This window comes from Vicugna pacos, chromosome 1, assembly GCF_048564905.1.
Source record: "Vicugna pacos chromosome 1, VicPac4, whole genome shotgun sequence".
In the NCBI taxonomy this organism is placed as follows: Eukaryota; Metazoa; Chordata; class Mammalia; order Artiodactyla; family Camelidae; genus Vicugna; species Vicugna pacos.
In genome coordinates, this window is record NC_132987.1 from 63,619,770 (window position 1) to 63,642,615 (window position 22,846).

General features: G+C 33.5%; 1 protein-coding gene across 3 annotated transcripts in view; it reads left to right on the forward strand.

Moving 5' to 3' along the window:
* ZNF148 (zinc finger protein 148) overlaps positions 1–22,846 on the forward strand; it is a 109,264-nt gene that overhangs the window by 45,339 nt on the left and 41,079 nt on the right. The gene's annotated exons all lie outside the window — the stretch shown is intronic.

Below are 22,846 nucleotides of genomic sequence, written 5' to 3' on the forward strand. Positions count from 1 at the left end.
ATAGAGACTTTTTCAATGTCTGTCTCTGATAGATTGTTGGCTCTATGAGTGCATGAATTTTGTCTTATTTGTCATTATGTGCCAGGTGTTGGCACACGGTGTGAATGAATAGATAGCTACTTACAGTTGTGTTCTTATACGTGTGCTCACCAACTTTTACCTAGTCTATTCCAATACCCTTTTTTCAGCCTATTAATGTAATGGATTACATTAATTAATTTTTAAATGTTGGATCAGTCTTGTCTTGCATATCTGGAATAAATCCCACTTGGTTGTGGTGTATAATTCTTTTTATACATTGTTTGATTCAGTTTGCTATTTTCTGTTGAGGATTTTTGCATCTATGTTCATGTGATATGTTGGTTGAATTTTCTTTTCTTGCAATACCTTTATCTGGTTTTGATGTTAGAGTTATCCTGGCCTCATAGGATGAGTTAGGGGTACTCCCTCTGCTTCAGTCTTCTGGAAGAGACTGTAGAGAATTGATATAATTTCTGCGTTAAATGTTTGGTAGAATTCAGTGAATCCATACCTGGTACTTTGTTTTTTGGAAGGTTATTAATTACTATTTCAATTTCTTTAATAGCTATAAACCTATTCAGATTGTTTCTTCTTGTGTGAGTTTTGGCAGATTGTGTCTTCCAAGGAGTTGGTTCAGTTCATCTAGGTTATCAGATTTGTGGACATAGAGTTAGTTGTTCGCAGTATTCCTTTATTATCCTTTTAATGTCCATGGGTTCTGTAGTGATGTCCCCAATTTTATTTCTGATATGAGTAATTTATGTCTTCTTTTTCTTCTTAGTATGGCTAGAGGCTTGCTGTGCCCCCCCCTTAATATCTTAACAGTTTTTAAGCATACAGTATTACATGCAGTATATGCATACAGTTAACTGTATTCACATTGTACAGTAGGTCTCTAGAACTGTTTCATCTTGCAAAACTTGAATCTCTGTATCCACTGAACAACAATACCAGTTTTCACCTCCCACCAGTAGAGGCTTACCATTTTTATAGAGAACTGGCTTTTGATTTTTTCTTTTGCTTTCCAGTTTTGAATTTTGTTGATTTCTGCTCTAATTTTTTTGAGAGAGTGATGATTAGGTTTGTTTGTATGTTTATTTGCTTATTTATTTAAATGGAGATACTGGGGATTGAACCCAGGACCTCATGCATGCTGGGCATGCACTCTACCACTGAGATAGATAGATAGATAGATAGATAGATATACCCTGTTCCTCTGCTGACTTAAACCCTCCCCACCACTGAGCTTTATCCTCCCCCTACTCTTAATTTATATGATTTCTTCTGTTATTTTGGATTTAATTTGCCCTTTTTTCTCCCTCGTTTTCAAAAGTGCAAAGTTAGATGACTGATTTTAGATCTTCTTTTCTAATACATGTAATAGTGCATTCAGTGATACAAATTTAAGCAGTTTTCACTGTCCCACAAATTTTGATAAGTTGTATTTTTTTTTCATTTAGTTCAATTTATCTTTCAGTTTCTCCTGAGATTTCAAGTATCTTTGATCCATGTGTCATTTGGAAGTATATTGTTTAATCTCCCAAGTATTTTTGTGTTTTCCAGCTGTTTTTCTGTTATTGATTTCTAGTTTAATTTCATTGTGGTCTGAGAGTGTATATTGTATGATTTCCTGTTCTTGTAAATTTATGAAGTTGTGTTTTATGGCCCTGAATGTGATCTGCCTTAGTGAATGCTCTATGTGAGTTTGAGAAGAATTAGTGTTTTGCTGTTGTTGAATAATCTGTTGGTTGCAGTGGCCTTCTTATTGGATTGAGTGTAGCCTGACCCTTGTCCAATATGTATTTCAGATAGTTTCTATGGTGATCTTTCCAAAATGAGTTTCATACTTATCACTCCACTACCAAAATGTTTTCAGAGGTTTCTTATTGCTAAACAGCTGAAATGTACTCTTTTGCTTGGGCTGAAACAGCCTTTGTAATCAGATCTCTTCTTGTCTAGACTCTGTGTACAGTAGGTCAAGCCCCTCTCCCCACTTCATACCTTAACCACATCGAATTACTTTAGTTGTCCAGGTTTAATATGATTTTTTTTCTATTATTTCTGTACATGTTGTATGTACTTGTAATATTCTTTGTCTGGCAATCTGCCGTTTTTCACTTCTCAAAACTCTCTTTTGTGTAATTTTCATTTCTTTGCTTCCAAGACCAAAAGGTCTCTTTTGTATTTTAACTTTGTGTTCTCAATAACTGGGCTATAGTAGGCAATCAAGTATTTTTTGAGTGAAAAAAATTTTTTTTTAATTGAGGAAAATTTTTAAGTGAAGTGCTTTCAGATCCTAAATTTATAGTTCAGAGTATTGACAGCTGCATAAACTTGTGTAACCCACAGCACATCAAGATACAGACTATTTTCCTCATCCTAGAAAGTTTCTTTGTGTTTCTTTCTGGTCAGTCCTCTCCACAACAATTGTTTTGATTTTTTTTTTTCCCATCAAAGATTAGTGTCGTCCCTTGAGAACTTTATGTGAATGGAATCATATGTAACTTGTGTCCAGCTTCTTTTGCTCAACATAGTGTTTCTGCAGTTTTCAGTGTTGGTTGAATGTATCAGTAAATAGTTAACTCCTTTTCATTGTTGATTAACACTGTTGTTTTATTTTCCTGAAGTTTTGTTTAATTCCCTTTTTATGGTTATTTGCTATCTCGAGTTTTCAGCCTTTATGAATAAAGCTGCTATGAACATTTTTGTATAAGTTTTTTAAATTTTGGGGGGTATGTTTTTATAGAAATTAAACTATTTCTCTTCTGTTTTCATTTTGTTTGATATAGTGTGTCTTTGTCACCGGTATTACTCTTGATTGCTGTTATTTTAATAGGGAATCTTGATCATGTAGTGTTAAGTCCTCTGATTTTATATTTTTGCAAGATTGCTGTGACTATTGTAGTTTGTTTGCATTTTCATATAAAATGTAGAATATACATATAAATGCAGCCTTTCAGTTTTTATAAACTGAGCTCTCTGGGTTTTGATTGGGATCACATTGATTATATATATATTGACTTGATGAAAATCAACATCTAAAAAATAGAGTCTTCCAATCCATGAGCGTATGTTGCTACTTATTTAGCTTTTCTTTAATTTCTCTTAGCATTTGTTCTATAGTTTTCATTGTATAGTTACTAAACATATTTATTCGTTAAATTTACCCGTTTCATGTTTCAGATGCAATTGTAAATGTTAAAAAAATTTCAGTGTCTAATTGTTTATGAGTATATAGAAATGCAGTTGATGCTTTTTGTATTGGCCGTGTATCCTGTGACTTTGTTATATGTCCTTATTAATTCTAGTAATTATTTTGTTAGATTCCTTAGGTTTATTCACAGTCATTGTGCATAGATTTTACATTTTCCTTTCCAATCTGTATGCTTTTTACTTCTTTTTTCTTCCTTATTGTATTGACTAGGCCTTCAGTACAGTGTTGAATAGAAATAGTAACAGTAGATATCTCTGCTTTATTCTTGATCCTCAGGGGACTGCATTCAGTTTTTTACCATTAAGAACTGTTTTAGCTATAGATTTTTCATAGATGATCTTTATTAGGTAGAAGAAGTTTTCTTTCTAGTTTGTTGAGATTTTGTTTTAAACTACAAATGGATATATATAGCATCATCAGATGTTTTTTCTGCGACTATTAGATGATCATTTATTTCCCCCCTTTTCTTAATATAGTGAGTTTATTGATTGATTTTAAATGTGAAACCAACTCTGCATTCCTATGATAAACTGCACTTGGTCATGATGTGTAATCCTTTTTATAAATGTTGTTGGATTCAGTTTACTAATTTTTTTTTTTAGGTGTTTTTGGGCAGGGGTAGGGGAGGTAATTGGGTTTATTTATTTAATTATTTTTTAAAATGGAGGTACTGGGGATTGAACCTTGGACCTTCTGCATGCTAAGCATGTGCTCTGTCTACCACTTGAGCTATACCCTCCCCCCTCAGTTTACTAGTTTGTTTTTTTTTAATGTTTATGTGTATGTTTATAAGGGATATTGGTTTTCTTGCAGTCTTTGTTTTAGTTACACTGGCTTCTAAAAATGAGATAGGAAGTAGTTCCCTCTCTATTTTCTGAAAGAGTTTGTGTAAGATTGGAATTATTTGTCATATGTATTTGATAGGCTTCACCATTAAAACTAATCTGGGGCTGAGTTTTCTTTGTGGGAAAATTTTTACTTCCAAATTCAATTTTTAAAACATATATGACAACTCAGAATTTAAAATTTTTTTCTTGATTCAGTTTTCATAGCATATTTTTCAAAGAATTTGTCCATTTCTTCATTTTTTAATTGAACAAAAGTTTTCATGATATTTTCCTAATTCTTTTACTGTCTAAAAGGATCTGTAATTATTCTTTCTCATTCCAGCTAGTGCTAATTTGTCTTTTCCTTCATTAATCTGGATAGAGATTTATCAGTTTTACTAGTCTTTTCAAAGAATCAAGTTTTGGTTTTACTGATTCTCGCTGTTGTTCATTTCGATTTTCATTCATCTTTACTATGTTATTTGTTTCCTTCTACTTTATTTTTAATTTGCTCTTTTTTTTTTGCTTTTTGAAGTAGAAGGTCAGATGACTTATTTTAGACTTTTCTTTGGTTTTGATGTATTCGAAGCTCTAAACTTGTCTTAACTTCCTTTGTGATTTCTTTTTAACCTATGAGTTAATTAGAAATGTTTTGCTTAACTTCTGAATGTTCTGAAATTTTCCAGGTATCTTTTTGTCATTGATAGTTAATCACCATGGTGAGAGAATGTACATGTATGATTTCAGTCCTTTTTAGCTTTATTGAGACTTGTTTTAAGGCCTACCATATGATTAGTTGGTGAACGCTTTGTATTCACTTGAAAAGAATGTGGAGTCTGGCTGCTGTTGGGTGGGTTATTTTTGTAAATGTCAGTTAGGTCAAGTTGGCTAGTTGTGTTCTTCAGCTCTTTTATATCCTTACTGATGTACTTATTCTCCAGCTGTTGAAGTTTGTTTGCGGAAAGACCTAGTTCAAAATTATATGTTGCATTAGTTGTCGTGTCTCTTTGGTTTTCTCTGGTCTGGGTTAATTTCTCACTTTTAAAATTTTAAAAGTGATCATCATACATGAAAATTACAAACTGTTTTGTAGGATGTCTTTCAGTTCTGGTTTATTTGATTTTTCCTCTTTGCTCGATTTAAGTTACTATCTTTGGCAGGCGAATTGCAAAAAGGGAATTGCTGTGTTCTCTCCCTACTTAATTCTAACAGGTGGCACATGATTTTTATTTGCCCCCTTCTGATGATGGTTCACTTTGATCAGTTAATTAAGGTGATGTCTGCCAGATTTTGCCAGTGTAAAGTTAGTCTTATTTCATCATACTTTTTGATTTATTCATTTTTTTGTTTCAATATGGATTTAGGAGTTTTATTCACTGGGTTAAAATCTATTACTATGATTATTTTAATGCTTGGTTTAAGATTTGGCCGATCAGAGCCATTTCATAGTGGCTTCTGTGTTCTTTTGAAATGTCCCATCAATCTTTGAGAACTTTCTTGCCTTCTTTAATGAGATGTTCTAGGCTTATCTTATATTTTTGCTGCCTCTTCCCTGAAATCAGCCACTTCTCTAAGCAGCCCCAGTTCATTTTAGTGGAGAATGGTATTTTGAAGCTAAGATCTAGGTGCTCAGTATCCTGCTTATTGCTGTTGGGGTATAGCTTTCAGGGCTGTCAGTGGACAAAACCAGAGAAAATATGTATATATGTGTAATTATATACATTTATCTGTATGTACGTACACGCATTTATATCTATAATTATCTGTTTATCTGTAAGTATTGAAAACCACAAGTTCACACTGATGCCTCCAATTATAGTCTATTACCATGGAGTACATTTTAGTTTTCTCACTTCCATGTTTTATGACTCCTTTCTCAGATTGTTAGAAACCTGACTTCTGATCCTTAATATATTTACTTATTTTATCAGACCCTTCCCCGCCACCCTCATCTCTGTATAACGATTTTTTCCTCAACACTGCTGCCCTTCCCCCACCTTCCTGTGCAGATTCCCTTCTTACTTTGCACAGCTCCCATACTCCATGGTACTGTGTGCCACCCCTTGCCTCCTGCATGGATGCCCTGCACCCCAGTATATACTTTGACAGTTTATGCTGCACCTCATTACCACATGGATCCCTCCATATATGCTGTGTTGCTCCAAGCCCACTCTGATCATTTACTCACACCACTTAGTTTTGATAACCTTGCTCCAGGCTGCTCTTACCCCACAATGTAGACCCTTCTTTATATTGCTTGGGCTCTGATACCTAATGCTAAGCTGCCCTTTTATATGGAGAACTTCCTCTCTGCTTACACCCTGACATCTTGCTTTGGGCAGCCCTCCCATGCATATGCCCTCTTCATCCTGTCTGGGATGTGACACTTTGTTTTGATCCAGCTTATGGCCTTGGGAGTGAATGGTTCATGGAGAATAAGTAGATAAGGTAGGTCAGGAAGGAGAAGGGACAAGATTTATCTTTTTGCTTTTTTTAAACTTAGTTTTGAAGTTATATAGATTCATAGGAAGTTGCCAAAATAATACAGAAAGGTTCCATGTACTTTTCACAGTTTCTCCCGAGTGTTTATATTTTATATAACTATAGTACAAAATACCAAAATCAGAAAATTGACATTGCTACGATATGTCCATGTTGTATACTTTATCATACATGTAGATATGTGTAACTACTATGACAATCAAAATGCAGAGCTAATCCATCACGACAAAGATGTCTCTGGTGCTACCCCTTTGTAGCCACACCTCTTCTTCCCATGACCATTCCTAACCCCTGGCTATCCTACCCTAATCTATTTTCCATCTCTAAAACTTTGTCATTTTGAGAATATTATATCAGTGGAATCACACAGTATGTGACCTTTGGGATTGACTTTTTTCACTTAACGTAATGCCCTTGAGAACCATCTAAGTTGTATAGATCAATAATTTGTTCTTTTTTATTATGGAGTATTCTACGGTGTGGTTATACCACAGTTTAAACATTTACTTATTGAGGGACATTTTAGTTATTTCCATTTGGCTATTACAGGTAAAGCTGCTGTGAACATTCATGAGTAGGTTTTTGTGTGAACATAGGTGTGTGTTTCTCTAGGATTCAACACCCTGTTGTACCCCTGCCACCGGATATAATGACTTGTAACATTGTGGTTTATGTCCTTCAGTGCTTTTTTGATATGCATACCATGCATAGGATCATGTTGCTTTTTATCTACTCTTTCCATTTAGCAGCATATTTTGAACTTTTCTCAACTCCTTATTCTTCTAATAACTTCTTAAATGTCTGCTTGATATTCCAAATTTTGGATAATCCATAATTGAGCCCTGTTACTCCTAATAGATAATGATAGATTTGAGTCCAGTTGGAGAGTGAATCAGTGAAAAGTTGTCTCATACCAAGTGGGCAGAATTTAGGATTTGTGTAACATTACTTTATAGTAGACATAACAGAATGGGCAATTACATCTCTTCCTTGTTACTTATGCATGCCTGCTGATAAGGCAAAGTGGTGTGAAGGGCAGGTCTTGGGATCATGAATATACATTTTTTAGTTAAAGAGAGGGCATTGATCTAGAACAGCATGATCTGGGTCCCCCAAAGTGTAAACTTAAGCCACCAAGCCTTTCCTCCTTTCTAGATTTTATGCTCAAAGTCTTTTAAAAATAGATATTGAGTATGCTAATTTTTTTCCTTTTATTTGCTCATTCACTTGGAAATCACAAAGTTTATTTCATACTAACTTTTTTTGTAAATTCAAAACAAAAAGTTGAGTTTTATGTTTTCTCAAATTGTTTAGATTTTGTAGCCTATGTAAACTCCCTATTTTGTGACATTTGAAGTAAAAGTTCTTCATCTGTGATAACTGTTAGTTTTTAGGATTCATCTTGACCTTACTACTCTAAATCAATCACCCAAATTCAGCTCAGTGGGTCTACATTTTCAACAGCAATCTGCAGACCAACTTTTGAATGTTTGTAGTTTGCTCATTAGAACTTTGTTTTCTTGTGTTAGAAATTTGAATTAAAATGAACTAAAACTAGTATTTCAGTTCCTTAGTTGCATTAGACACAGTTCAAATGCTTATGCGGTGAGTGGCTTCTGTATTAGACAGCATAGATAAAGAATATTTCCATCATTGCAGGAAGTTTTATTTATTTATTTTACAGTGTTAGAAAGCCTCTCAACTCAAAAACTAAATTTATTTCAGAAATTTGAAAAAGATACATTTGATTTATCCTTTTAATTATAGCTATAGAAGAGGAATTGGGAACTTTTTGTTCTGTGTTTTTCCAGTTTGTTGTCAAGTATGTTGAAGAGTAAAAGACATGTTTGTATTGACAAAATGGAGCAAATTGTAATTCAGAATGACATATGCCACATTTGTTTTCTAGAAGGCTGTTGGAGTACACCTGAACAAAAGGATTTTATAAATTAGGAACTATAAAAAATTGTGTTCATTTAATGATATAATAAAATGTAAAGTATTTCAGGTATTGGTAACTCCTGAAAAAATATACTTTTAACATTTGTGTAGCATTTTATTTTAGTCTTGAGTTTCTGTGCTGTAAAACAGCATGAATAAAGTTGTAGTCATCCTTTTACACATTTTATATTTATGATTATTTTGTTTAATGGCCTAGGAAACTTAGAATGTATTTGGCAATTGCTGTAAGACCTCTTTTGTTTTTAGTTTTTAAATTTCCTTAAATCCTGTCGTTAGTTTAAGGAGGATTGTTTAAATATTTTTCTAAAATACCTAATTTCCTAATACCTCTTTCTCCAGTTGATAAAAAACCTGATACAGTGATGCTAGGAATTTGAGTATAGGTCTTGTAATAGGTGAATTTCTTCTCCTGTTAAAAAGAAAAAAGGAATAATTTTATCCATGTCAGTGATTTTAAGATACTATTTTTTGTCACAAGATTACATTTATTGATAACATGATCTTTCACAGTCATCCTGGAAGGTGACAAATCTATTTGACTCTATTTCTTTGCTTAAATAGTCATTGGTAGGGTATGTTTCTTCCTCTCTTTTTGGTTAACTCCCAACTTGTTATCCCTATTACATTGTATACTTTTCCAGCAAAGTTATTTGTTAGTTGTAGGCAGTTCTGATTACCAATGCATTTCTTTTTAAGTTCATTTGAGGCATTCAGAAGTAGCTTTATGTTCATTGGCTATCTGGCCTATTGAGGTGATTACATTGGCTTTTATTGGGGCTATATGCCTTAAGAAGTGCTTTTTTCCTACATTCAAATGCTTCTTACTTCAGCATAATCTTTGGATATCATTTTAAGAAATAGATTTATTAATTGAGATCATTTAAAAGAGAGTAGATGGCAGTTTATACAAATTCTCGGGTTTTTTTTTTTTTTAACAAGATTTTACTTGCTTATATGGAATTTAAAATGGATTCCTATTTGATAGGAATAAGTATTCGAGCAGAAAACATGGAGTGAGTAATCTTGCTTTATAGTTTTTCCTGGTGAGAGTCATGTTACTGCTTACTGTTAATGATTTCAACTCACCTGGTAAGTAGATAGTGTTAGGTAGCTAACCCAAAATGTTCGATTTTTCAGTATCCTCCAGTGCTCTTAAAGTTGTTTGATTTAGTTTATCTTTTTCTTTTTCCTGCTAGTTGAACATGAATTGTTAAGAGAAGATTTCTTTCTGTATAACATAAATAGCATAACCAGTCTTCTAACACTTTTCATGTAGTTCTGTCTGATCTTTGATATCTAATTGATTGATCTAGAATTGTGAGACGGTGGTACTGAATGAGAGTTACACTCTTACTTTGATCAGTGTGATTTCCCAAATTGAAAATCATTGTATACAAGGCTGTGACAGGGTCAGTCTAGCTAGATCAATCTCACAGATGTCTACTTAGGTCTTTTTTCTAATTGTATGATGAAGTGTATTATAAAAGGACAACATAGTCATTGTAAAAATTAAAACAATTTAGAAGAGAAGAAAGAAAAAAGTGAAAGTTCCTTGTTTCTAACATGTGCTTACTCTGATTCTAAACAGCTAACTACTAATACTGATATCCTGGAAATTTAGAATTTATAGACAAAACATACAGAATGTGTGTGTGTATTTATTCTATGTACTATGTTTTGTAAATATTTATCTTATGAACGTATACATATATTTTGTTTTACATAAATTAGATGTACTTTGCTTTTGAAACCTGCATTACTTAATAGCATCTTGTAGAAATTTCCATGTTACTGCATATAAAGCTTACTTATTTTAATGAATGATTAAATGGTGTGCTTTATTTTCTTTAACCACTTCCCTCTTGATGGATATTTATTTTATTACTAGATATGTTTGAATGAAATAATGATGAAAAGATCATGCTTGTATATATAGATGTCTGTATGGTACAAGCATGTTTCTTGTATTTATCTATTTATGTATCTACACATTTGTAACACTCTTTTTCTGGGTGTATATCTTTATTGAAATACAACATTCATACAGAAAATACACAAGCTGTAAGTGATAGGTTTCCTTAAAAATGAACATACTTGTGTAATCACTATGCAGATTAAGATGTAGAACATTATCAGTATCCCAGGGGCCCTCCCCCTCTTCTGTCTCTTAGTCACAACCCTCCTCTAATTCCTAAAGATAACCTCAACACTTTTATCGTGGTCAATTAGCTTTACCTGACTTTGAATTCAATATAAATAGAATCATATACTGTCTACTCTAATGTCTGATGTCTTTGTTTTACCTTATGAGATACATCCATATTATTGCATGTAGTAGTTGTTTATTTTCATTTCTGTATAATTGTCAGTTGTGTGAATATATCAAAATTTATTCTAGTATAATAGGCATGTAGATTGTTTCAGGATGTTGGCTGTTGGGAAAAGTGCTGCTGCAAGTATTCTTGAAAGTATCTTCTGGTGCATGTGCATACTCATTTCTGTGGGCTATATACTTAGGACTGAATTTGCTGGGTATGTGTATGTTCAGCTTTAGGAAATACTGTCAAGTTTTTCTAAGTAGTTTTGCCAATTTATACTAATTGCTCAGTATCCTTGGTATTTGGAATTGTCAGTACTTTAATGTTAGCCATTTTGGTGATTTGGTAGCAGTATTGCAGTGTGATTTTAGGTTGCATTTTGCTGATAACTAATGAAATTTAGTGCCTTTTGTATTTACTGGCAATTTGAGTATTATCTTTTGTAAGGTGCGTATTTGTCTTGCCCACTTTTCTATTAGATTCTTTCTGTTCCAGATTTGTAGTATTTCTTTATCTTTGCAAAGATAATCTATTGCAATTATCTTTTCTACTCTGATTTGCCATTTTACTCTTTTAATATACAGAAGTCAGTTTTTTTTTTTTCCAGAAGTCAATGTTAATGAAGTTCAATTTATAAGTCTTCCCTTTGGTCAGTGTTTTGTGTATCTTGTTTAGGAATTCTTTGCCCACCCCAAGGTTATGAAGATAATTTCCTTTGTTGACTTCTAGACGCCTTATGGTTTTCTTCTCCCATTTAGTTCAACAGTCTATTTGGAATTCATTTTTGCTGATATGTGAGATAGAGATCAAGATTTATTTGATGGCTTTTTCTTTTTTTTTTTTTCCCCACTCACCCATAGAAATTTTTTCAGTTTTATTTTGCTGGCTTAATGTTTCAATTCTTAGAACAACTTAGTGTATTAAGATAATAGTAAATAGGTATTTCTTTGATTAATACTAGGGATTTGTACTAAGACTGGACTTACTGTCTTTTTAGGATTATAAAGTAACACATACTTGTTGAGAAAATGAAAAAAATTTTGAACTATAAAGAAGATTAAAAAATTGCTGTCATCTCACTTCTCTAGGATAATCACTACTAACATTTACTTGTTAGCATTTTGATATTTCCTTTTTTGTTTGTCTTTCTGCGTATTTGCATGTTTGTATCAAATTTGCTGCATATGTATCTGTATAAAATTATAAAAATATATTTATCTACATATTTATCTATATATCACTTAACTTTAAACCATAAGCATTTCACTATGTCATTATTATTATTTGAAAATAAGATTTCTGATTACTGTATGTTATATAGCTGTATTGTAATTTCTCTCACTATGTCTTTACTGGGCATTAGACTGTTGGCAGTTTATTCACTATCATAAATAATATTGTGATGTTACATGTAGACATTGTTGTCATGTGAGATTATTTCTTCAGTGTAGATTTCTTACGGCTCTTGACATATACTGACCAAGTTACAGTCTGCAAATTTTGATCATCATCTCCCTCTAGTAGTGTATGAGATTCCCAACTTACTATCTTTGTAAATGATCTAGAGTAGAAAATGTGAAATATGGTTTCTAAAGTTATATATGACGTTGAGAAAAAAGAAAAACAACTAGACTCGGTCTCCACTTTAAGCTCCACTTGGAAGTGGAGAAGAAAAGTAAAAGATGTCTTTAGATGGGAGACTGGGATATAATATAGCATATTGAAAAGCAGGGGGGAAGAAAGAAAGGCAAGGAATTTGGAAGGAGGTTCTGATGTGAAAAAGATGTTATTTTTAGCAGTATTGAGTTTTAGGGAATAGGATGTCTAAGTGGAGATGTTCTATAGAAATTGGTAGCCTTCTATGTATCCAGGCAATTACACATCGGCAACTATATAGTAATAATTAGTAACCAGAAATATTTGTTTAGAACTTGAAAGTTTTCAGGGTACTTTTAATGTTATCTCATTTGATTTTCTAATGCGTATAAGCTGGATATTTTTTAAATTAGTTATTGAAGTGTAGTTGATTTACAATATTAGTTTCAGGCATACAGCAAAGTAATTCAGTTACACGTATACATACATACATATATATATATTTTTTTTTCCTTTTCAGATTCTTTTCCACTTTAGGTTATTACAAGAAATTGAATATAGTTCCCTGTGCTATACAGTAGATCCTTGTTGTTTTTCTGTTTTATTTATAGTAACATGTATCTCTTAATCCCCATAAGCTGGATATTATTACTACCACTTATTAACAGATGAGGAAAAGATTATGATAATGGCATCAAGAATCAAGTATATACTGCTCTGTACTATAGTTGATGCCTTACATACATAATCTCTTTTAACTCTACAAAAAATGTGAGAATTATTCCCTCCATTTTGCAGGTGAAGACAGTTCCAAATGATTAAATTTTAGTTGTTTAGCCTCACACTGTTAGTATTACTCTTTGGAATTAGATTGTGTTTCTTTAAATTCCAAGCCTACACTTTTTTTGTTTTTCCATACTACTGAAGCCAAGTTCACCCAATAATAATTATAAGAGATAGGATTGAAACTCAAGTCTTATGCTTCATCTGAATATTGTTGACATTTTCTCCACTTTATCTTTTAAGTTATTTTCTTTCTCTTTGGCAGTAGGTGTTCCAGAACCGCTAGAAATTCTTTCCACATTTTGGCAGCAAACAAACTACAATTTATATAAGGAAAAATGAAATACATTTGTGCAAAAATCATTTTAAAATAAGTTTGAATAATTTAGATTTATTAAGAAGCAGTTAATGGAAATAACACTGGACTAAGAGATTTAAAATCTTGGTTTAAGTCCTAGTGTTGAAATCTTAATAGCTTGAGTAAGACACTTCCCTGAAATTTCGTTTTTTTATTGGTAACATGAGGATAAAAAATAATTCACAGATCACAGTAATTAGGATCTCAGTTGCTGGATTTGGAAGACTTAGGTTTAAATTTTGGTGTCCCTTCTTAATTAACGGGATTTTAGACAAATAACCTTTCTCAGCCTCTGTTTTCTTATTTTTAAATAAATAAGAGATGAAAATGTTAAGCTCTTAGTCTTACTGTAGGATTAAATGCAATAGATTATAGAGGATAGAGACCATTTGTACCACCCCCTCAACCATTGTCTCCTTAACATCCGGGACAGTGCCTGGCACATGGTAAATGTTAGATAAATCTTAGTTACTATGCTAAGGAGGAAGAATCACAAATTTGTGGAACACAATATAAATGCCACATTTCTAAAAAACAGATTTATTGAGGTATACTTGATATACCAAAAAACCCTGCACATATTTAATGTATATAATTTGTAAGCTTGGGATGCCAAAAATTTTTGTAATTAGAAGAATTAAAGTACAGAATAGTTTTTAAAAACTTTTTGAGTTTATTAAATTAAATTAATTAATGAATTTTTTTTACTTGTAGTATGAGTTGAGGTTTCTCTTTTGACTCCTTTATTGTGGTATAGTTCCTGTACAGTAAACTACACATATTTCATGTACGACTTGAATTTTGATAGATGTATATACCAGTGAAACCACTATGACACTCAAGATAGCTAACATTTCCATCACTCCCCACAAGGTGCAATTTTTGAATTCCCAATTTATCCCTTCCCACCCCCTTTACCCCCTGGTAACCGTAAGTTTGCTCTCTATGCCCCTGAGTGTGTTTCTGTTTTGTAGATAAGTTTGTTTGTGTCCTTTTCTTAAGATTCCACATATAAGCAATATCATAAGGCATTTTTCTTTCTCTTTCTGACTTACTTCACTTAGAATGACAGTCTTCAGGTCCATCCATGCTGCTGCAAATGGCATTATTTTTTTCTTTCATATGACTGAGTGGTATTCCATTGTGTGTGTGTTTGTGTATGTGTATATATGTGTACACACAACCCCACGTCTTCTTTATCCAGTTGTCTGTCAGTGGACATTTGGGTTGTTTCCATGTCTTGGCTATTGTAAATAGTGCTGCTGTGAACACTGAGGTACATGTGTCTTTTTGAATTAGAGTTTTCTCCAGATAAATGCCCAGGAGTGGGGTTGCTGGATCATATGGTAAGTCTATTTTTAGTTTTTTGAGGAATCTCCATACTGTCCCCCACAGTGACAGTGGCTGCACCAATTTACATTCCCACCAATAGTGTAGGAGGGTTCCTTTTTCTCCACACCCTCTGCAGCATTTATTGTTTGTGAATTTTTTAATGATGGCCATTCTGACTGGTGTGAGGTATATCTCATTGTAGTTTTGATTTGCATTTCTCTGACAGTTATGTCGAGCATCTTTTCATGTGCTTGTTGACCACCTGAATGTGTTCTTTGGAGAGATGTCTATTTAGGTCTTCTGCTCATTTTTTGACTGGGTTGCTTGTTTGTTGTTATTTTTTTTTATATTAAGGGTATGGGTTGTTTGTATATTTTGGAAATTAGTCCCTTTTCAGTCACATCATGTGCAAGTATTTTCTCCCATTCTCTTGGTTTTCTTTTCTTTTTGTTGATGGTGTCCTTAGCTGTGCAAAAGCTTTTAAGTTTAATTAGATTCCATTTGTTTATTTTTGCTTTTATTTCCATTACTCCAGGAGCTGGTTTGAAAAAAATATTGTTGTGATTTTTGTCCAAGGGTGGAGATAATTTTAGACTTATAAAAAAGTTGCAGAAAAAGTACCGAGTTCACATAAACTCATTACCCAGCTTTCTCTAATATCAAAGCTTATACAGCCATAGTACAATTATCAAAACCAGGAACTTAATTTTGGTAAAAAACTACTAAGTAAACTACAGACCTTAGTTGAGTTTCGTCTGTTTTCCCCCTAATGTCTCTCTTCTATTTCAGGATTCAATTCAGGATCCCACGTTGCATTTAGTTGTTGTATCTGAGTCTCCTCGGTTCCATGACAGTTGTTCAGTCTGTCCTTATCTTTTATGACCTTGATACTTGTTGTTGATTATTGGTCAGTTATTTTGTAGAATATCTCTTAATTTGAGTTTGCCTGATATTTTCTCATGATTAGATTGAAGCTCTGCATTTTTTGACAAATTCTGCAGAAGTGTTTCCAGTGCATCATGTTGTGGAGTACAGAATGTGGATGTGTCTTATTACTGGTAATATGTAATCTCAATCCTTTGTTAAGATGATATCTGCCAGTTCTCCCCACTGTAAAGTTACTTTTTTCTCCTTTGTAACTGCCACATATCTTGGAGGAAATACTTTAAGTCTGTTTAAATACCCTGTTTCTACTCAGATTTTTACCTACCTATTTTAACATTCATTTGTGAATCCTGCCAGCTGTAGTTATTAATGTAGTGTCTGCCTAAATGTGAATTTGTATTTTCGTCATTCCTTCTATATTTATGTTAATTGTAGTTGTCCCTTCGCCCCGTTTAAAAAATTATTTCAGTTTATATCAGAATACATATTTGGTTTTTTCTGTAAGTTTGTCATCCAGGACTGTCATCTGTTTTGTTGCTCAAATTGTTTCAGCTTTGCCCATTAGGAGGTCTTTTCAGACAGGCTGTTGTGTCCTTTTGACATGCACTGATCCTTTTTTTAGCTCTCTAACTTCTGGCACCACAAGATGTTCCAGGGTCATCTTATATTTTACCCTGCCCCAGCTTTGGAATCAGTTGCTTCTTCAGGGAGCCCCAATTCCTTTTATTTGGATAATGGTATTTAGAAACCAAGTTTTGGATGCTAGATGTGTTAGACATGATTGCTTCTTCATGATCTCAGCAGACAGATCTAAGAAATTCATGTATGTCTGCTAACTCACACATGCACACACATCTATACTATACTATTCTTTGTTGGTCAAGCCCAGGCATCTGTATTGAAAGAGATTGAATGGAGAAGAGGAAGGGAATGTAAAATACACTTAAGATCAGTGGTTCTCAAAATTTCTGGTCTCTTAAATATATTGAGGAGTCCCAACAGTTCTTGCTTCTGTTGGTTATATATATATATCAGTATTTACCATATTAGAAATTAAAACTGAAATTTTAAATTTTATTAATTTATAAATAACAGATCTCATTACATGTTAACATATGACATATTTTTAATGAAATATAACCTTATTTTATAAAATAAAAATTTTTATGAGAATTTGTTTTACAATTTTACAATTTTGTTTATTGTATAGCTTGTTATAAATTAACTGGATTCTCATATTTGCTAATACACTTAGTCTGTGGTGACATCACATATTCATTAGCTTCTGGAAAATGTCACTATATACTCATAAAAGGAAAGTGAAAAAAACAGGTATTAAAATGAAAGTTTTTTTTTATTTTATTTTATTGAGTTATAGTCATTTTATAATGTTGTGTCAATTTTCCAGTGTACAGCACAATTTTTCAGTCATACATGAACATACGTATATTCATTGTCACATTTTTTTCACCATGAGCTACCACAAGAACTTGTATATATTTCCCTGTGCTATACAGTATAAACTTGTTTATCTGTTCTACATATACCTGTCAGTATCTACAAATTTTGAACTCCCAGTCTGTCCCTTCCCACCCCTCTCCCCCCCGGCAACCACAAGTTTGTATTCTATGTCTATGAGTCTGTTTCTGTTTTAAATTTAAGTTTATTTGTTGTCTTTTTTTTTTTTAAGATTCCACATATGAGCAATATCATATGGTATTTTTCTTTCTCTTTCTGGCTTACTTCACTTAGAATGACATTCTCCAGGGACATCCATGTGGCTGCAAATGGCATTATGTTGGTTTTTATGGCTGAATAGTATTCCATTGTATAAATATACCACATCTTCTTTATCCAGTCATCTGTTGATGGACTTTTAGGCTGTTTCCATGTCTTGGCTATTGTAAATAGTGCTTCTGTGAACAGTGGGGTGCAGGTGTCTTTTTCAAGTAGGGTTCCTTCTGGATATATGCCCAGGAGTGGGATTGCTGGGTCATATGGTAAGTCTATTCCTAGTCTTTTGAGGAATCTCCATACTGTTTCCCACAGTGGCTGCACCAAACTGCATTCCCACAACAGTGTAGGAGGGTTCCCTTTAAAATGAATGTATTTTTGATCTCATGGATCACCCTACCCAAAAGAGTGTCAGGGATCTTCAGAAGTTCCTGGACCACACTTGTTCCTCACAGAACCACTGAGAGAGATTTACCGAAATTCTTTACTGAAAATAAAAGTACAAATACAGTAGAAAGATGGACCCAGAAGAACAGCTGTGAGGAACAGGAGAGAACTTAAATCATGGTGCTATAGAAGTTAATAGAATTTCCAGGTAGGATGGGTAGGATGGGGTGGTCAGCACGGTTTCAGGCAGGTTTACTTGATTTGATCACTTCATCTTATAATTATCCAATTTAAAGATGCTGATATAGCAACCAAAATGCAGATTTATAATGAGAAATATTATAGGGGAGTAGACTAGAATGTTGTGAACTGTGGGTCCCTGAATCTTTTCATAATCAAAAGATAGTTATAGACATTCTCAAACTCTGACAGATACAGCTGCTTTCAAAATTTTGCATGCAATCGTGGGTCAGGCAGAAGGCAGGGTTCTGGGTCATAATTCACACAAAGGCCAGTCCATTGATGTGGTGCTTCTCCTCCCTGTCCTATTCTGTGTCTTGGTGAGCTTGGAATTAGAGATCTTCCTGTTGACTGGTTATATCCACCTGTTCTTGGCAAAACCATCCTGGGCATAAACAGATACACACACACACACACACACACACACACACAGATATACAGATACATTCTTGGTATTAAATTTCTCCTTTTCTGGACTTAATGAACTGTCTCAAATATTGTTAACATTCTTCATTTAGGCAGCATGTTTGCAGTACAGGTAATTGTTTTATATTTTTCTTTTTACATGTAAACACTTGTTATACTTCTGGTCATTTTGATTCAGTTTGTTTCCTAGGCAATATTTTGAAACAAGTTCCTTCTAGCAATAGTTAAATACATTTTTTATATGACTGTGTACTATTTTACTCTCAGAATAAACCATTTCTCTAGATTTGGAGGCAGTTATTTTGTATGTATACTTACTACAGATTATTTTGAAAAGTTTAGCCATAAGAAGAAGGAAGCTATTGGTCCACGAGAATTTATTTCATAGGGTAAATTTCAGTGTGCTTTTAGGCAGAGAAGGTATAGTTGGTGAAGTAAGGGAGATTATTTTAGAGAGGCAGTGAAGCTGCAGAGCCTTGGAGATGGGTAGGAATGGAATCAATAACAGAGTATAGAGGAAAGCACAGAGCTGCTTTCTTTTTACTCAAATGGGTAGGAAGATGAATGAGAGTACCAAAACTTGAAAATTGAAAGGAACACATGGCTCCAGAAACGGAGAGCAGAGGTGGTAAGAACAGATAACTTCTGCCAAGTAACCTAGGTCTTTTCTGTGAAGTAGACCGTGTAGAATCTTGAAAGCTGAGCTGGTGAGTGTATAATTGATATCATGGGCAACAAAGAGCTTATTGTTGATTCCTTACTGGGGAAATGGCAAGAAAACAGTTGTGTATTTATTTGTGGAAGAGTACATTGGTAGATGATAATGCCCTAAAGCATCAAGGTTGAAAAGGTTAATTGGAATAAAATGGATATGGATGTAGGATATTGAGAATGAAGAGAAAGAAGAGTTCGAAATGATTGTCAGGAGTCACCTTGTTTGGGAGTGAAGGGTAGACCAAAATTTGCAAACCACGTGAAATATCTATCATATACTATGTCTGGCAACATTATTTTAGGTCCCTTTACATTTGTTACTTCACATATTAACATTATTGAGTCTGGAAGAAAGTAGTTGGGACGAGTAGCAGGTTTGGAAGAAAAAAAATAAAAGGGGGATATATGTGATAAACCTGCCGCTCTAATTAAGTCTGTTTCATCCATAAGTCTTTTGCAGTTATTTCAAATCTCACTAATTTCTCTGATTCTTGCCCTTATTCCCTGTACCATTCATTTACGTTGAGCCTCATATGTGCCATTTTATTAGTTTATTAGTGTTAGTAGTTTTTTTTTTTTAATGTGTCAAAATTTCCCATCTGCATTTTAAGACCTTTGGAAAGGAGATTTTATATTTAGAATGTTCTCAGTATCTGGTGTTATCCTCTGTCTATAGTACAATCTCAGGAAATTTAAAACTTTTGTTGTATTATTTTAAACTGACTGAATAATTTATGGGAAATACCAAAGAAGAATATCTTACTTTCAGATATCAAGATAAGATACAGGTACATGAAATAGTTAAATACAAAAGTTGGATAGTTTGTTTATTTTGGGACCAGACATGAAAAAAGTCTTGAAAAAGAAAAAGAGTCATTCTGGATTCTGGGCTTGAGTTACTAGTGATTAGAATCAAGGGAAGAATTTTTTCATTATGGAGAGACATCTTTATGTTTAAGGTTGAGAAAATGAAGAGAGAGTGATCAAAAATGAGAAAAGCCTCACAATAATTAAGAAATGTGTATCTTAGAAGTAGCGAGAAAGAATCAGCTAGGGCAGTGGCAGGGAGTGAGGAAGCATGAGCTCTACCTCTTGAAAGAATTTTGGGGAAGAAGTTAGATGAATATAGAAGGTAGATGCATGACTTGGGAGTCATGCCTGATGGCTTCCTTAATCTCAAAGTGGGAGGCTGAGAGAGCTTTCGTCAGTGGATGAGCCAGGGTCTTAGAGTTTCAGGTGGAAAAATGTCTGAGTTTAGTCAAATCTTATGAAAGAAGGATGGATAGGATAATTGACAGTGTTGGTGGTATTTCTGGTTTGGTAGTGAGAACAGCATTGAAATTGAGGCTCTCAAATGTAGGTAGGAGGTTGCACATGGGACTAGGTTGAATGGCAAAGCTTAAATGATGGGAAAGCAACCAGAGGTTTTGTTTTTGTTTTTTAAAAATCTAACATATTTCCTAGCCTATTAGTTTTCTTGATGTTCTAATGAATATATTTCAAAAATCCAGCAAACCCGTCTTTTCAAGTATCACACATCTGCAGATGCCTGCTTTGATTAATTATACTTTGGTTTATTTTAGGTGAAAAGTAACACTGAGAACTTGATTTTTTTTTAAAGGTAGTTCTCAAAGAAAAAGTAGACAACTTACGGATAAATTATTGTCTCTTTTGCCATGCTTAAGAAGTTTTCATGTTATTATAGACTATTGTACTTTTCCTTTGGTCAGAGATTCTTATCCCAAACTTTTTGCATCTCTTTCTTTCTAGCTGCCTTATCATTTTCATACCCATCTCTTTCCAACATCTTTTCTAAGCATCTTAGACTGGACCATATACTTTAGTGTGTGGGTATAAGTAGAGATTACTTTATTCCCATTTTTGAATGATAAGCCTGTTGGAGCATTCTAAAAATGTAACTTGCTATATGCCTATTGACATTCATAAGGCTTTGATCTGTTGATACAGGTTTGGGTCTGTGCTTTTATAATGGTAAAAGTGTGCCTCATATTTGAGAATGCTAGTACCAGTATGATCACTTTCCATATATGTGGAAATGACTGAAAGTTTTAGATATATGTATTAATCTTTTCACTGTTTGCACATGAAGGCTTTTCCTTGATTTGTGAATAGCTGCTAATTACAGAACTGATTTGTGAATGTGTCTTAAACTCTACTCAACACTTTTGCTTAAAAAATGTTCCTCTCTTTCTTATGGCTGCATGCTATATTTTCACGGTTTCTTCATAATTTATAAGCTGACAGAAGTGTTGGAACTACTTTTTGGTGCCTCTGCAAAACAGGACAGAGCAATTCAACAGCTGCTTAGTCTGTTGTCATTTCTCCTTATTCTTACCCAGTCTTAAATAGTTGTATTTCAGTAAACAGCATGTCAGAGATGGTACCACGTCTGTATTCCAGAGCCTTGTGGTGGTGACTGCTGTTCTATTTTATGTTTCAAATAACGATACCAAAAGAAGCCGTAAGAACGGTCACTAGTACTATTCTATAACCTGACAGAAAGAATTGTTAGGTAAATAATCATTTACAGTCATGTTTTTGTGCCCAGATTCTCTTTGATTTGCACTTCTCACTGCTGCCCACATTTCAGGAATTTATGAAAATTTACCAGTTCTTTGTCAGTCTGAAATCCCTGGCTTATGTTGCATTTTTCTCATGAACATCTCTACACAGCTCTGTCTTCCAACTTTACACTGTGCATCTGTCAGATGTTTATACTCTTTTGGACCATTTTTTTTAAGAGTAGTTTTTGAAAATGTAACCATTAGCACATTGTACTTTCTGGGCCATTATCAAGATTTTTTTTTTTAAAGCTTATAAACAACAAATTTATTTCTCGCAGTTCATGAGGCTGGACGTCTGTGATAGGGTGCCAGCATGGTTGGGTAAGGGTCCTCTTCCAGGTTGCAGACTTCTCATTGTGTCATCACGTGGTGGAAGGGTCCAGGATTTTTAATGTAGTTCATAGCCTGTTAAGTTGAAAGTTTCTTAGCTTTAAGATACTTGTGTTTTCATTTCAGAAATAGATTGAAAATGTAGCAGTGAGGAGTGGATGACTGTGCACCATCAATTCTGATGAGAATTGATGTTATCATTAGTGATTATAGAACCTCTGTATATTTTTTCAGGACAAGCAACTCCTTACATCTGTGAGAACTGAGATCTAAAGATGAGATAACACTGTTGACATCTTAATGTTTCTTGTAGGATTTCTCTACTTAGTATGTAGTTAGAATCATGTCTTGTATATAGCAGGAGCCTAAAACCATACGCAATTTTATAAACACATGTGTGGTGATGGTTTATTGTAGAGGCCAGGAAAATACTGGCTAAGATATTACCAGAAATAATTGAACTTAACAATGATTAAATATCGTTGCTAGTTTATCTCATCTTTTTTGATGAGATTACCTTTTAGAATTTTGTGTTGTTTTTGTGGTATTTTGTAAATTGAGAGAAAACTCATCATGAAGTCTAAATACCCTTTTTATCTCCAAGTATTTTATTGATTTTTGGAATTTAACCT